The 14,209-nt window shown below is 40.7% G+C and overlaps 1 pseudogene; it reads left to right on the top strand.

Annotated features, from left to right (window-relative positions):
- The first annotated feature begins 2,200 nt into the window (after window positions 1-2,200).
- Window positions 2,201-2,674, top strand: LOC102432987 (annotated as a pseudogene).
- Window positions 2,675-14,209: the final 11,535 nt, after the last annotated feature.

The following is a 14,209-nucleotide window of genomic DNA, read 5'->3' as shown; positions in this document are numbered from 1 at the left end:
GATTTTTTATTCACTTGATTTTTAGATTCACTTGTTGATAGATATGTATTTTTTGTCACTTTGGTGTTCATTATTTTTATCTTTACCTTTTTCTTCTTCTTCCTCTTCTTAAAGAATACCCTTCAGCATTTCATGTAATACTGGTTTGGTGGTGATGAACTCCTTTAGCTTTTTCTTATCTGTGATGCTCTTTATCTGACCTACAATTCTAAATGATAGCTTTGCTGGGTAGAGTAATCTTGGTTGTAGGTTTTTGCTATTCAACACTTTGAATATTTCTTGCCACTCCCTTCTGGCCTGCATAGTTTCTGTTGAGAAATCAGCTGACCGTTGTATGGGAACTCCCTTGTAGGTAACTAACTGTTTTTCTCTTGCTGCTTTTAAGATTCTCTCTTTGTCTTTTGTCCTTGGAATTTTAATTATGGTGTGTCTTGGTGTGGTCCTCTTTGGATTCCTCTTGTTCGGGGTTCTCTGTACTTCCTGGACTTGTAAGTCTATTTCTTTCACCAGGTAGGGCAAGTTTTCTGTCATTATTTCTTCAAATAGGTTTTCAATATCTTGCTCTCTCTCTTCTTCTGGTACCCCCATAATTCAGATGTTGGTACTCTTGAAGTTGTCCCAGAGGTTCCTTATGCTATCTCATATATTTGGATTATTTTTTTCTTTTTGGTTTTCTGGTTGGGTGTTTTTTGATTCTTCGTATTTCAAATCTTTGACTTGATTCTTGGGATCATCTAGTTTGCTGTTGGATCTCTGTATATTATTCTTTATTTCTGTCAGTGTATGCTTAATTTCTGATTGGTCCTTTTTCATATCCTTGAGGGTCTCACTAAATTTCTCGGAGGTTTCTAGAATATTCTTGAGTAACCTTATAACCGTGGTTTTGAACTCTATATTCAGTAGCTTTCTTTCCTCCATTTCTTTCATTTGTAACATGTTTCTTTGTCTTCGCATTTTGGCTGTTTCCCTGTGTTGATAGAGTGGCCTTGTGTGTTAGGTATCTTATAGGGCCCAGTGGCTCAGCCTCCCCAATTACTAGAGGTGGACACTCTTGGTGCACTCTTTGTGGGCTGTGTGCACAGTCTTGTTATAGTTAAGCCTTAATTGCTGTTGGTATCACTGGGAGGAATTGACCTCTAGGCCAATTGGCTGTGAGGATCAGCTGTGTCGACAATGGTAGAACTGCTGTGCTGGAGACATCCTTATGTGGCAGGACTTGTTTCAGTGGGGCTTTGGTGCTCACTGAGTCTGCCCCTTGAGTGTGTTGCTTATGGATGTGAAGAGTTGTAATCTGGTATGGTCTCATACTGATCACCGGGTACACTGGCTCTTAGATCTCCAAGGAGGTGCAAAGTCAGCCACTGACTGAGGCCACCCAGCAGGAGATACAGAGAGATCTGCAGATTCCTCCTCTTTCTTTGGGGTTTGGATGTGCCCAGATGAGGCCCAGTTGTGAAGCAATGCAGGCTGCTGCTGCTGGGCCTTAAGCCTTCTTTTGGAAGCTTTGGAGCTCTCTGACCCAGCTGCAGTTTGTTAGGTTTTAGGTTGCAAAAGGACATGCCATTCATATACAAAAGCCAATGTGCACAACTTGGGTGGGGTTGTAAATTGTTTGGGGTGAGGTCTCAGGGAATCACTAGGGCAGAGCAAACAGCAATGGCTGCCATTCAGCCATGCCCCAGAGGGGTCCCCACGTCTCTGTGTCCCGCGGCCCCATGCAGGAACAATGATCGCTGTGAGCACCTCTGAGAGAAAGCTGCCCTCGTGTTCCGGCCCAATGCCAGATAGTCCAGTTTCTCCCTGTATGAGTCTGGGTCCCCAGAGTCTCACCTGGAACTGGAGTTCAGAGCAGTTGGGAGCTTGTATCTCCCTCCAGATTGAAAAAGGCAACAGTGCACCTAGTTGCCAGCCTGTTTCACATACACCTCCACACCTCCACACCTCCACACCTCCTACCAGTCTCAATGCACTTTTTTCTTTCCTTCTAGTTGTAGAGCTTCCACTCAGCCAGCTTTCCCGTGGTTCTGGATGATATCTGTTTTGTCCTTTAGTTGTAGTTTTGATGTGGTTGTGAGAGGCAGCAACCACAGGTGTTTACCTATGCTGCCATCTTGGTTGTTCCTCCAAATGTTTGTTCTTTATGTATCCAAGATTACAAACTGTCTGTAACAATAACTCACACAGACCGGGCTTGAGAGGCTGTTTGCAGAGTGAGCTAAAGATGAATACCAGAGGACTTGGATCTCAGCTAAAGGACAGTATTCCAGTTACTGAGCTATCAGCAAGTGGACCTTTTGAAAGTCATGATGTTCTTCAAAAGGTTTTTTCTTGTGTGAAAAATGAACTTTTGCCCAGTCATCCTCTTGAATTATTAGGAAAAAATTTCTAGCTCAACCAAGATAAAATGAATTTTTCCACACTGAGAAACATCCAGGGTCTATTTGCTCCACTAAAATTGCAAAGGGAATTCAAGGCAGTGCAACAGGTTCATCATCTTCCATTTCTTCCAAGTTCAAACCTTTCACTGGATATTTTGAGGGGTAATGATGAGACTATTGGATTTGAAGATATTCTTAATGACCCATCACAAATGAACTAATGGGAGAACCACACTTGATGGTGGAATATAAACTTGGTTTACTGTAATGCAGTGAGCTGACCATGGAAATGGAGGGCCTACATCTTGTCTTTTTACTATAATTTTATGTATACAACATCAAAAGTACTGACACATGGAGAAAAAAAACACAATAACCCACACAGAGTTCTTTGTAAAATCTGCTGACAAAGAAGCTCAAAAGGTATAAATACGAAAAACTTCCTGTGTGACTTTGCTCAGAGATTTGGAAGAAACACCTCCCTCTGGGCTGCGTGCAATAAACGACTCCTAATTAATTGGCTCATTAAAGCGTCATGTATCTTACTCACTGATTTACGATACAACATTTTCACTGCATAATTCTGAAACATTCTAAGTGGTCAAAGCCATTGTGTGATTTTTCAGGCCCTACCATAAAGAATTACATAGGTTTAAACGGACAGGCCTCATAAGGGGAATGCTGCCCACCCAGACTTGGCACAGCCAATGAATTACAGGCTCTGAGAAAAGTTTCAGTCAGTGACTCAGGTCTCTCTCGCCTTTCAAGCTCTTCTAGGTGTTCTCGGTGTATTGCAATCCCATCACATCTAGGTCTCTCTTTATCTGAATTAAGCCTTTGGCAAAGGTTTCTTCAGGTATTTCTGTCAAGGTCTCTTTATTAGGGGGAGAACAAGAAAACCTTGAAGGCACTCTTTCTCATTCTGATTTCAGTACTAAGAATATTTTCACTCCTAGCCTTCTGTCTCTTCCTTCCCATTGCCCCTGGGTCCATAAGCCAGCAGGAGCCTTATGTTTGGAGCTCCCTCAAGAGTGAGATCACACATATGTCTGTGCAGAGCCACCTGAGCCTTGATCAGTGTGCCATTTCATGGGAAGGGGAATGGAACAGAGGAGTGTTAGTCCTTTCTGAGGTTTTATATCATCACAGTGCATATGTGATTAAAGATTTTGCTATTCCATTTTGGCTTATTGCTTTCATTGGCTACTCTGACACCTGATAGATCAGCACCTTCCAGCTTAACTGAGCTCCTAACACCTCCTTGTTTAAAAGTATTCTTGAGTATTTTATTATTTTCAATGCTGTGGTAAATGGGTTTGATTCCTTAAATTTATTTTTTTTGAATTTTTCATTGCTATTCCACAGAAATACAACTAATATTTACATGTGAATTCTGTGCTCTGCCAATTTGCTGAACTTGCTTATTAGCTTTACAAGTTTTTGTATGGATCCTTTAGGGTTTTCTATATATAAGATCATTAAATCTGTGAATAGATATACTTTCACTCCTTCCTTTTAGTCTGGAAGTGTATTATCTTATTTTTGCATAATTTTGTACAGTTATAACTTCCAGTTTATTATTAATATAAGTGGGAAAAGCAGACATCTATGTCTTGTTCTGGAATTTAGGGGGAAAACATTCATTGTTTCACCATTAAGTGTAATGTTAACTGTGTGTTTTTCAAATGCCTTCCATCATGTTTTAATTCTAATTTAAATGATTTTTAACATGAAGAGGTGTTGAATTTTTCTCAAATGCTTTTTCTGTTTCTATTAAGATGATTATGTAGCTTTTGCCTATATTCTATTTATATGGTGTTTTACATAAATTGATTTTCATATATAACATCAGCTTTACATATTTGGGATAAATTCTGCTTGGTCATGGTGTTCACTTCTTTTATATACTGCTATATTTGGTTTGTTAGTATATTTTTTATGATTTCAGCATCTATATTAATAAGATATATTGGTCTTTTATTGCACTTTTTTAATATGTTTCTAGTTTTGGTATCAGGGTACTTTTACCCTCATAGAATGAGTTGGCAAGTATTTCTTCCTGTTCTAATTCCTAGAAGATTTTCTAAAGAATTAACATTTATTTTCCTTTAAATGTTTGGTAGAATTTGCCAGTGCAACTGATGCCGCTGTAATGACCTGATTATTATTTAACGGGAAAGGAGGAAAGGGAAGACTAAATATAGACATGCCATTTATACAGCTTTGCAAAAGAGTTGCATTTAAGACTCTCTGAGTCTGTTCCCTGCTGATTGATGGGGGAACTAGAGACAGAGGCAGCATAGATGCATGGCCAGTAAGGTCAGAGTATCATGGGAAGGTGCCTACCCCACTGCCCATCAATCACACCTGAAAACCAGTCAGTGGCCAGAGTGGGTGTGACCACTGCAAGCTCTGGAAACCTGAATATTCAAACTTCCAAAGGAAGTTCCCCCTCTCTTCTCTCACACACACCAGGTTCCTGGCTCTCCTGTGACAGGGGGATGCTCTCCCGTGTGCCTGCATGGTGCACAGCCATGTTAGACTCCACACATGAACCAATGGACTTTAATTAGCTTGGATGCTGAACCACATCAGACTGAAACATAGAAGGGAAACTGGACACTGGCCTTGTTTCTGGCTCTGCTGAACTCCCAGCTGCACCTTTTGCAGAACTGGTGTAAAGGACAGGGGACTTTGGAACCTAAGAAATGTAGTAATTTCAGTGCAAATAAACCCTTCTTTCACATCCCATCCTCCCGTGCGAATCTTAGAAAATTCATTTTCTGAAGCTATCTCAAGAACCTCATTCCCACTATCTGGGAAATCTGGTCCATTAATTCCTCCTGCAACACAACCATCAAGGTTAGGACTTTAAGTGTTGAAAGTTTTTTGATTACTGATTTCATCTCTGTAGTTTTTATTAGTCTATTTAGATTTTCTAGTTCTATTATTTTTTTTAGTCTGTTTTGGTAGCTTGCATGTTTAAAGGTGTCTGTCTTTTTCATCTAGTTTGTCTATATATCAACATACAACTATTCATAATGTTCTCCTGGGGCTTACTTTACGATTTTGCCATTTATAATTTGAGATTGTTCTGAAATCTTTTTTTAAGTGATCATTATAAAATTGTATTGTGTTAGGGTAGGTTTATATAACACATTGGAACTCATTCTCCAACATAACAAATTGAAATTAATGGAAAGAATCTGCTCTTTTGAAACTTTGAAAGAACCCAACCTTGAAAAATTTGATAAAATGTATTTGAAAGTAATTTTGTCATATTAAAGTAATTTAGGTCATTGTATTTTTTTCAAATTTTCTATTCTTTTGCCTATTTGCATTTGTAAAATTTTCAGAATATAGTATCATAAATTTGCACACATCATTAGAAAACAATGTCATGTATGTTTTGCTTGATTTCAGTCATTTTGTTTAATATTTAGATTTCCTCTACTTTTTAATAGGGTTTTCAATTTCTCTGATTTAAAAAGGAAAGATGAAATAGCTCTTATGTTTATTAATATGCTCTAATTTTTCCTCTTATCTTGTCCATTAATTTCTGCTTTTATTATTATACACTCCATAATTTTTTGTAAAGTTTGTCTTTTATTTAGTTTATATAATTTATTGCTTATTTGTATTCATTTATTCTAGGTTAATAGTAAAATTATTTCAAAGATATGAATATGTTTTAAGTGTAGTTTTGGCCAAATCTTGTCACTTCAGTTTATAGTGTTCTCCTCATTTCTGGGAAGACTATAATTAATTCACTATTTAATTGTATATTGAGAACATTAGCATACAGTCCTTTACCTCTTCAGCCTATGAAAAGTTACTTCTTTGGGGGCTTTAATTGCTATTTCTGTTGTATTTGATGTCTTCATGAGAAATAATAACTCTCTGTGTATTTCTGATATCTCCCTTCTATTTTTCACATCTTTCTCACTATATACCTTTATTAGTTTTATTCTTTTGTATTTTATGTAAACTTCAAAAGCTTGCATTTCACCTCATTTTTAATTCTAAGCTTGATGCAATTTTAATTCTCTAATTGTAATTTGAGTTTGTTTATTTTCTGGAATTAATTTGATTATATGTTTACCTTCCCTTATCATAATTTGCTTCATTAATGTCTTAGCTTTCTTCTACTGTTCCATAAATTTATTTTACTAGCAATTGCATTATATGAGTAAAGCCTCTTTACTCTTTATGGCAGAAGTAAAAATAAATCTATATAAGGTAAAGTGGCTTTAACTGATCCAGAGGTGACAGATATTAGAATTCAGACTATTTAGAAGTGTCATATCCAGGCATGATTTCTGTAGATCAGCTGGGTCATTTTCTTGAGGAGACATGCAGAGCAATATTCTTTCTGGCTATTTCAATAAAATCTCTGAACAGCGTCTAGTGCTTCTAATTCATATTTAATTATCATCATATCTGAAAGGCTCTAAGACTGTGAAAAAGGCTGAGGAACATATGAGGTATCTCATGCTAATTATATTGTAAAGCTTGGTAGAAAAGAAATCATGGTTATTTGGCTTGGGAATTCAAATAATATAGATTGCCTTGATAAGTCATTTCCTTTGTGACTGACTGTTTCTATTAATATGTAAAAATGCTAATGCAATGAACAATTTCAGAAGCAGCACTCAACAATATTTTACTTACTCAAAATATGTTTTTATCATAATATATTCAAAATATAGTTAGAAGGCCCTACCTGGTCTGGCTCATGGGTAGAGCATTGGCCTGCTGACTGAAAGGTTCCAGGTTCAATTCTGGTCGGTGTGCAGTAGAGAGTTGATCAATGATTCTCTCTCATCATTTATGTTTCTATCTCTCTCCCCTTCTCCCTTCTTCTCTGAAATCAATAAAAATATATTTAAAATATATATAATCAATAAAAATATCACACACACACACACACACACACACACACACACATAATAGAAGCCCGATGCATGAAATTCATGTGGGGGGGGTGGTCCCTCAGCCTGGCCTGTGCCCTCTCGCAATCCGGGACCCCTCTCTCCTAACCGCCAGCCTGCTTGCTCCTAACCACCTGCCTGCTTGCTCCTTACCGCCCACCTGCTTGCTTCTACTGCCCACCTGCTCTCTCCTTACTGCTTGGCTCACTGCTCCTTGGTGTTGCCATGGGGGGAGAGGCTCCTGTCACCACCGCTGTGCTCGCCAGCCCTGAGCCTGGCTTCTGGCTAAGCGGCACTCCCGCTGTGGGAGCGCACTGAGCACCAGGGGGCAGCTCCTGCATTGAGCATCTGCCCCCTCATAGTCAGTGCATGTCAAAGCAACATAGCAACTGGTCGTTCTGGTCGTTCCACCTTAATGGTCCCTGGGATTTTATATATATATAAATCCTAGCTCAGTAAATGGTAGATACAATTTACTCATATATAAGATTTTTTTTTACTTAAGAGGATCTGTTAATTAACTGTGAAGACAAATTTTCTTTTTGATTTATAAGAAATGTCTTGTGACCTCTTTGTTCTTTATAAAATACAGAGTATATTGGATGACTTAAGAACAAAATGACCCCCTTGTCATCTCTCTGCTTTAATCCGTACACACATATCTTTTTGGAAAACACCAAATAGACATAATTATTTAGTGGATCTCAGTGCTATTTTTTTATTCTAGTTAAATTAGTGGCATTCAGAGGAAGATAAAATAAATTCAGCATTATGTATTTGTTTCCAAGGCAATACGCTAGGTCACTCCTTGAATTCTACATAGAAGATAGTTAATAATAATAAATTATTATTAAGATGCATTCAATGATGTTCCACACCAGCAACTCTATTTCTAAAGAGGGCAGAGTCACATTTGTAGCTCTTAATACAGTCTAACTTCTTTTTAATGGTGGCAGATCCCCATGAGTTGGCTGCTGAGGTAGCAGAATTTAGTTTGTTCAGCTTAATTATAGTCACACTGGGCAGGGGCAGGGGGAAAAATAGTCTGTTCTACTTCAGTTAAGAATCAGAGTAAAATAGTCAAGCAAGAAGATATCCATAACCAGTTACAACTTCAAATACCAAAGCTTTCACACAGGGATTGAGGTATGGCCTTACATCTATAGGTATTTAGACTTTATTGAAAATAACTTTCAGTTTTCAAATAATAAGTAAATAAAATGCCTAATTAGAAAGCAACTGAAAAAAATAACATATATATATATATATATATATATATATATATATATTCTAATTAATTTGGAATGAATATATTTTGACATATTCTGTTTTACACTCAAACATTTCTGAACTGAATATTTATATGGCACATTTGTATTTCCAGAAGAATGGAACTAATTTTTCTTGATCTATCTTTTTTTTAATATACTTGTTGTCAGAAGCAGAATTTTTCTAGTAGTCATTTATTTGGTTGAGAGCCACACAGCAAAAATAAAGTATCTTACAAATATCTTTTTTTGGTTTAAGAAACAGCCAAAATCCTTTCCTGGAAAAGTCTAAAATGCTTTCCTACTAAATCAAACCTTCCTTTAAAAATTTTATATTTTTTGCCCAGCCAGGTGTGGCTCAGTGGTTGAGCATGGACCCAGGAACCAAGAGGTCATTGGTTTGATTCCCGGTCAGGGCATATGCCCAGGTTGCCAGTTCGATCCCTAGTGGGGAATGTGCAGGAGGCAGCTGATTGATGATTCACTCTCATCATTGATGTTTCCATCTTTCTCTCTCTTCCTTCCTCTCTGAAATCAATAAAAAATGTATATGTTTAAATTATTATATTTTTATTTGTGCATAAATGTTATGTTTGCAACTGAACAAAGGCTGTCCTCTTAGTGTCTCATTCACTTATTTATACATTCATTCCAGTAACTAAATAAGCATTTGAGTCCCTACCATAATTTATTGAGCAGGTACTGTGCTAACTGCTGGAGAAATGAAGATTAATTTGATAGGCTCTCAATCATAAAAGAGCTCACAGTGGGATTGAGAAGACAAGCAGATGAACAGATAATTATAATTCATTCTATTAAATGCAAAGGTTAAAAAAATGACTATGGAAAATAGTGAAGGACATGCCCAAAGAATTTCACAAATCTCCCAATTCTTGAGTAACTTTATAGCATATTACTTCTCTTATAAAATGCAATAATAAATAAAGTTCAGTTCAAATTTATAAATATGACAATGTTTGTGTAGGCTTCTGTCTTTCTCCTGAACAATATTGCCATTAAGGCCTTATATTACCTATTCAAACCCCACCATTTTTTCTCAATTGAATAATATTTTTTGCACTGGATTCAGCATTCACTAAAACTACTTCCATTGGTAGATTCATTCATGTCACAGTTGTAAGCCACTGCCAAATTTGAATTTCCCACTTTAATTTGCTTAACTTGAATTTTATGACTACAATTATCTCTTCATGTACATAAACCACAAACAGTTGGCATACTGAGTTTCACTTATTGTTGCTCAATCACTTTATTAGTATTACTGCTAATAAGATTAGCAAAAAAAAAAATCAAAGTTATTGCATTTCCCTTGCTCAGTAACTGGCCAAGTAACTGGTTCCCACCAGAAGCCACCCAGAAAAATGGAAAATGTAGGTTCACTCATTAATCTTCAAAACTTCAAAAGCTAAAGCCAGAATGACACTAGTGAAATGTTCTTGTTATAACACAGATTCTAGGATCATAGCACTTTAACAATCCAACCCCAACTTCACAATTATCTGCTATGTAATCACAGGCACATGACTTTATTTATCTAATTTCAGTTTCTTCATTATATAATAGACATTGAGTAATATCAAACAAAATAGAGTTGTTTTAAAGATTTAATCCAAAAATTTTTATAAGGTGTTTAGCATGTAGAACAGTGACTAGCATAAAATTACCCCTCCGCAAATGAGAACAACCAAGCATCTATTGATGGTGCAGTTTGGCAGTTTCTTATAATGTTCTTGGGTATTTAATCAAGAACAATAAAAATATGTGTATGCACAAAGACTTAAATAAAAGGGGGAAGAAAACAAAGGTAAATGATAGATGATAGATAGATAGATGATAGATAGATAGATAGATAGATAGATGATAGATAGATAGATAAATAGATAGATAGATAGATAGATAGATAGATAGATAGATAGATAGATAATAGATAGATAGACACAAACATATTTATAAAAAAATAAGGAGGAAATACTTATGACAAAATCTCAGTTTCTGCCCTAGCTGGTTTGGCTCAGTGAATAGAGCATTGGACTGCAGACTTAAGGGTCCCAGGTTTGATTCTGGTCAAGAACATATTCTCGATCCCCAGTAGGGGGATCTCATCATTGAGGTTTCTATCTCTCTCTCCCTCTACCTTCCTCTCTGAAATAAATAAAAATAAATTTTTAAAATCTCAGTTTCTATAACTGGCCACATGGTCCTGGCTGGTATACATAGCTATCTTCTTCCACTTGCCATTCTGCATTCCCTTTGCCTTCAGCAAACACTTCAAATGACCATGGTTCTTTACCCAGTGGAGTGACCTAAACCATCATTCCTGAAGAGTCTAACCATTAGTAATACTGCCTGGAATAAAACATCAACACACAGTTCAAAAAGACCTAAAGATAAAGTTATAAGAAACATATGTGGAGGAGGAGAAAGATGGCAGCTGGCAGAACAGAGGTGAGGGAGAGGGTGTGAGCGGGTGAAAGGAGAGTGTGTGGATGTGTGTAGGGTGTGTGTGAGTGAGTGATGGACAGTTAAATCCAGCAGGAGTAGCAGGGGCTGGCAGACCAGGCTCTCCTGGACAGGGAGCACCTACCACCACTGTGGGCACTCCCCGGGCTGTGGTTCTTGGTCACGGAGTCCATGCCATCTTGAAGGGCAGAGTGACCTCTTCTAGGAACTCATCAGCACCACCACCCAGACAGACCTTGGACACTGCCTATGACCCTGCAGCCACTCCAGCCAAAATCCTGCTGCCCCACCCACAGACCTGCAGACCCTAGGAACTCCACCTCCAAGGGTGCATGACTCCCGCAGCAATAAGTGTGACTTTCCCCTCCCCAGCGGCCAAACTCAAGATGCCACAGTCATGCTTTTCCAGTGCGCAGGCCTCCTGAGCCCACTGTTCCACAGGCCACTCTTGGGTACTGCAGTGAGCCCCTGCTGGGCATGCTCTTATCCAAACAAGGACGCAATGCCCCGGCAGTAAAAATACAGAAATCCCCCTTCCTGGATACCTGCCCACAGACACCTCAGTTGCGCAACTTCAGCGCCAGGCCCCTCTGAGTGCGTGAGTGGGTGCCTCTGTTAGCAGCCATTGGGCATGCACAAATCCAACCAAGGGCACAAGGACCCCAGCAGTAGAAATTCAAACTTCCCCCACTCCCGGCTGCCTGCCAAAAGACACCTCAGTCACGAGGCTTCAGCGCAAGGGCTTCTCTGAGTGCACCACCCTGGCAAAGGGCCCTGGGGTACCTCTGTGAGCTGCCACTGGGCGCGCTCATATCCAAACAAGGAAACACAACACTGGCATTAGAAATTCGGACTTCCCCCACTCCTGACTGCCTGCCCACAGACACCTCAATCACGTGGCTTCAGTGCAAGGGCCCCTCTGAGTGCACCACCGTGGCAGACGACCCCCAGGTGCCTCTGTGAACCGCCACTGAGTGTGCACAAATCCAACCAAGGGCACAACACCCAGCAGCAAAAACTGAGTCTTTCCACTCCACAGCTGCCAACCTCCGGACACCACAGTCATGCTTTTCCAGCACGCAAGCCTCCTGATCCCACCGCCCCAAAGGTGGCTCTTGAGTGCATCTCTGAGCCCTCGCTGCACACACTCGTATCCAAACAAGGGTGCACAGCCCTGGCAATAGAAACTCTGACTTCCTCCCCCTTCTGGCTACCTGCGCACAGACGCCTCAGTTACGCCGCTTCAATGCAAGGACCTCTCTGAGTGCACCTCCTTGGCAAACAGCTCCCGGGTGCCTCTGTGAGCTGCCACTGGGCACACGCGAATCCAACCAAGGAGGAAAGGCCTCAGCAGCAAAAACTGAGCCTTCCCACTCCACAGCTACCAACCTCTGTACACCGCAGTCGTGCCTTTCTGGGGCGCAGGCCTCCTGAGACCCATCACCCCAAAAGATGGCTCCTGGGTGCTTCTATGAGCCCCTGCTGGACACGCGTGATTTCAACCAAGGGTGCAAGGCAGCAAAAATTGGAACATCTCCCTCCCTGGATGCTGACCTTGGGACACCACAGTTACACCTTTCCAGCACACAGGTCTACTGAGCCCACTGCACCTATAGCGTCTCTTGGGTGCCTTCCTGAGCCCTGGCTGGGTGTGCTCATATCCAAACAAGGATGCACAGCCCTGACAGTAGAAATTTGAACTTCCTCTTCCCAGCTGCCTACCCACAGACACCGAAGTCATGCTGCTTCAGCACGCAGGACCCCTGAGGCCATGCCACAGCAAGCATCTCCCGGGTGCCTCTGTGAGCTGCCACTAGGTGCACTTATATTGAACCAAGGGCTCAAGGCCCTGCAGCACAAACTTAGACTTCCCCCTCCTCAGCTGCTGATCCTTGGTCACTGTAGATGCACTGACCCAGTACACAATCCCCCTGAGCCTGCTATCCCGATAGGCGGTCCCTGGGTGCTTCTCTGACCTGCTGCAAAGCACAACTCCGGCCACTGGGATCCAGTTCCTGCTGTAGCACTGCTCCAGCACAAGGGCTCCCCTAAGCCCACTGCCCCAGCAGATAGCTCCTGGTTGCCTCTGTAAGCAGCCATTGAGCGTGCATATCCAATGAAGGGTGCATATCCCCCAAAGCAGAAACTGGAACTTCTCCCTCCACGGGGCCATTGGCACAGCACAATTACTCCATTCCTGAATGTAGGCCCAATGAGCACACATCCTTTGCAGATGATTCCTGGGCCCCCCTCTGTGCTGCCACTGGGCGTGGGCCTCTCCAACCAAGGGCACATAGCTCCCTCAGTAGGATCCATGACATCCCCCCCCCAAGCTATCTAGCACAGGACAGCTTGTTGAATTCCTGAGGACTTGCCTCCCTGGACAAGGTCACATTGTTTCAGCCACAGAGCCTGAGATTCCCACATACCCAGCTGCTGGATCCCGAACACATGCCTGATTCAGAGAGGGAAATCACTTTGTCCAGAGTCCCACTGCCTCAACCACAGAGTACGAGATGCCCGCCCCCCACTGTCATGGGTTCTGGGCCCCTCCTAGTGAGTTGAAGAGTGACACTAATCCAGCAAGAGTCACACTACACCAGCCAAAGTCACAGCACCTGAGCCTCAGGCCCCGAGACTCATTCTTCCCAGGCTTTGGACTCTGGAAACCCACAGTGAGCACATACCAGTGAGACCTCAGACAACCTTTTCCATGAGAGCCAAAACGACAATCACATCCAAAACAGCTTGCACAACGAAGCCTTGGGTCAGTCACATTGTCAACCCATGATGAGACTACATCCATGAATAAGAAACTAACATTCAAGATCTAAATACAACAAGAGAACCCAAGTAGTTCAAATAGGGAGCTCTACCAGATCACCAAGCCCAGGAGACCTGAGAAACTGTACCTCTAGCACCACCCCCAAAAGAACCTGGGTAGCAAAGCAGTTGGATATAAGACACAGAAACAATTAAAACGTAACAGCAAAAAGTGGGAAGATAAAAAAAAATCCCCAACGGAAAGAAAAAGAGGAATCACCAGAAAGGGCATTAAATGAAATAGAGGCAAGTAATATGTCAGAGAAAGAATTCAGAGTAATGGTGATAAGGATGCTCAAACGGCTAGATGAAAAATACACACAACTCA

The sequence above is a fragment of the Myotis lucifugus genome, unplaced genomic scaffold (genome assembly GCF_000147115.1).
Source record: "Myotis lucifugus unplaced genomic scaffold, Myoluc2.0 scaffold_2, whole genome shotgun sequence".
NCBI classification, from domain to species: domain Eukaryota; kingdom Metazoa; phylum Chordata; class Mammalia; order Chiroptera; family Vespertilionidae; genus Myotis; species Myotis lucifugus.
This window is presented reverse-complemented; position numbering and strand designations above follow the sequence as displayed.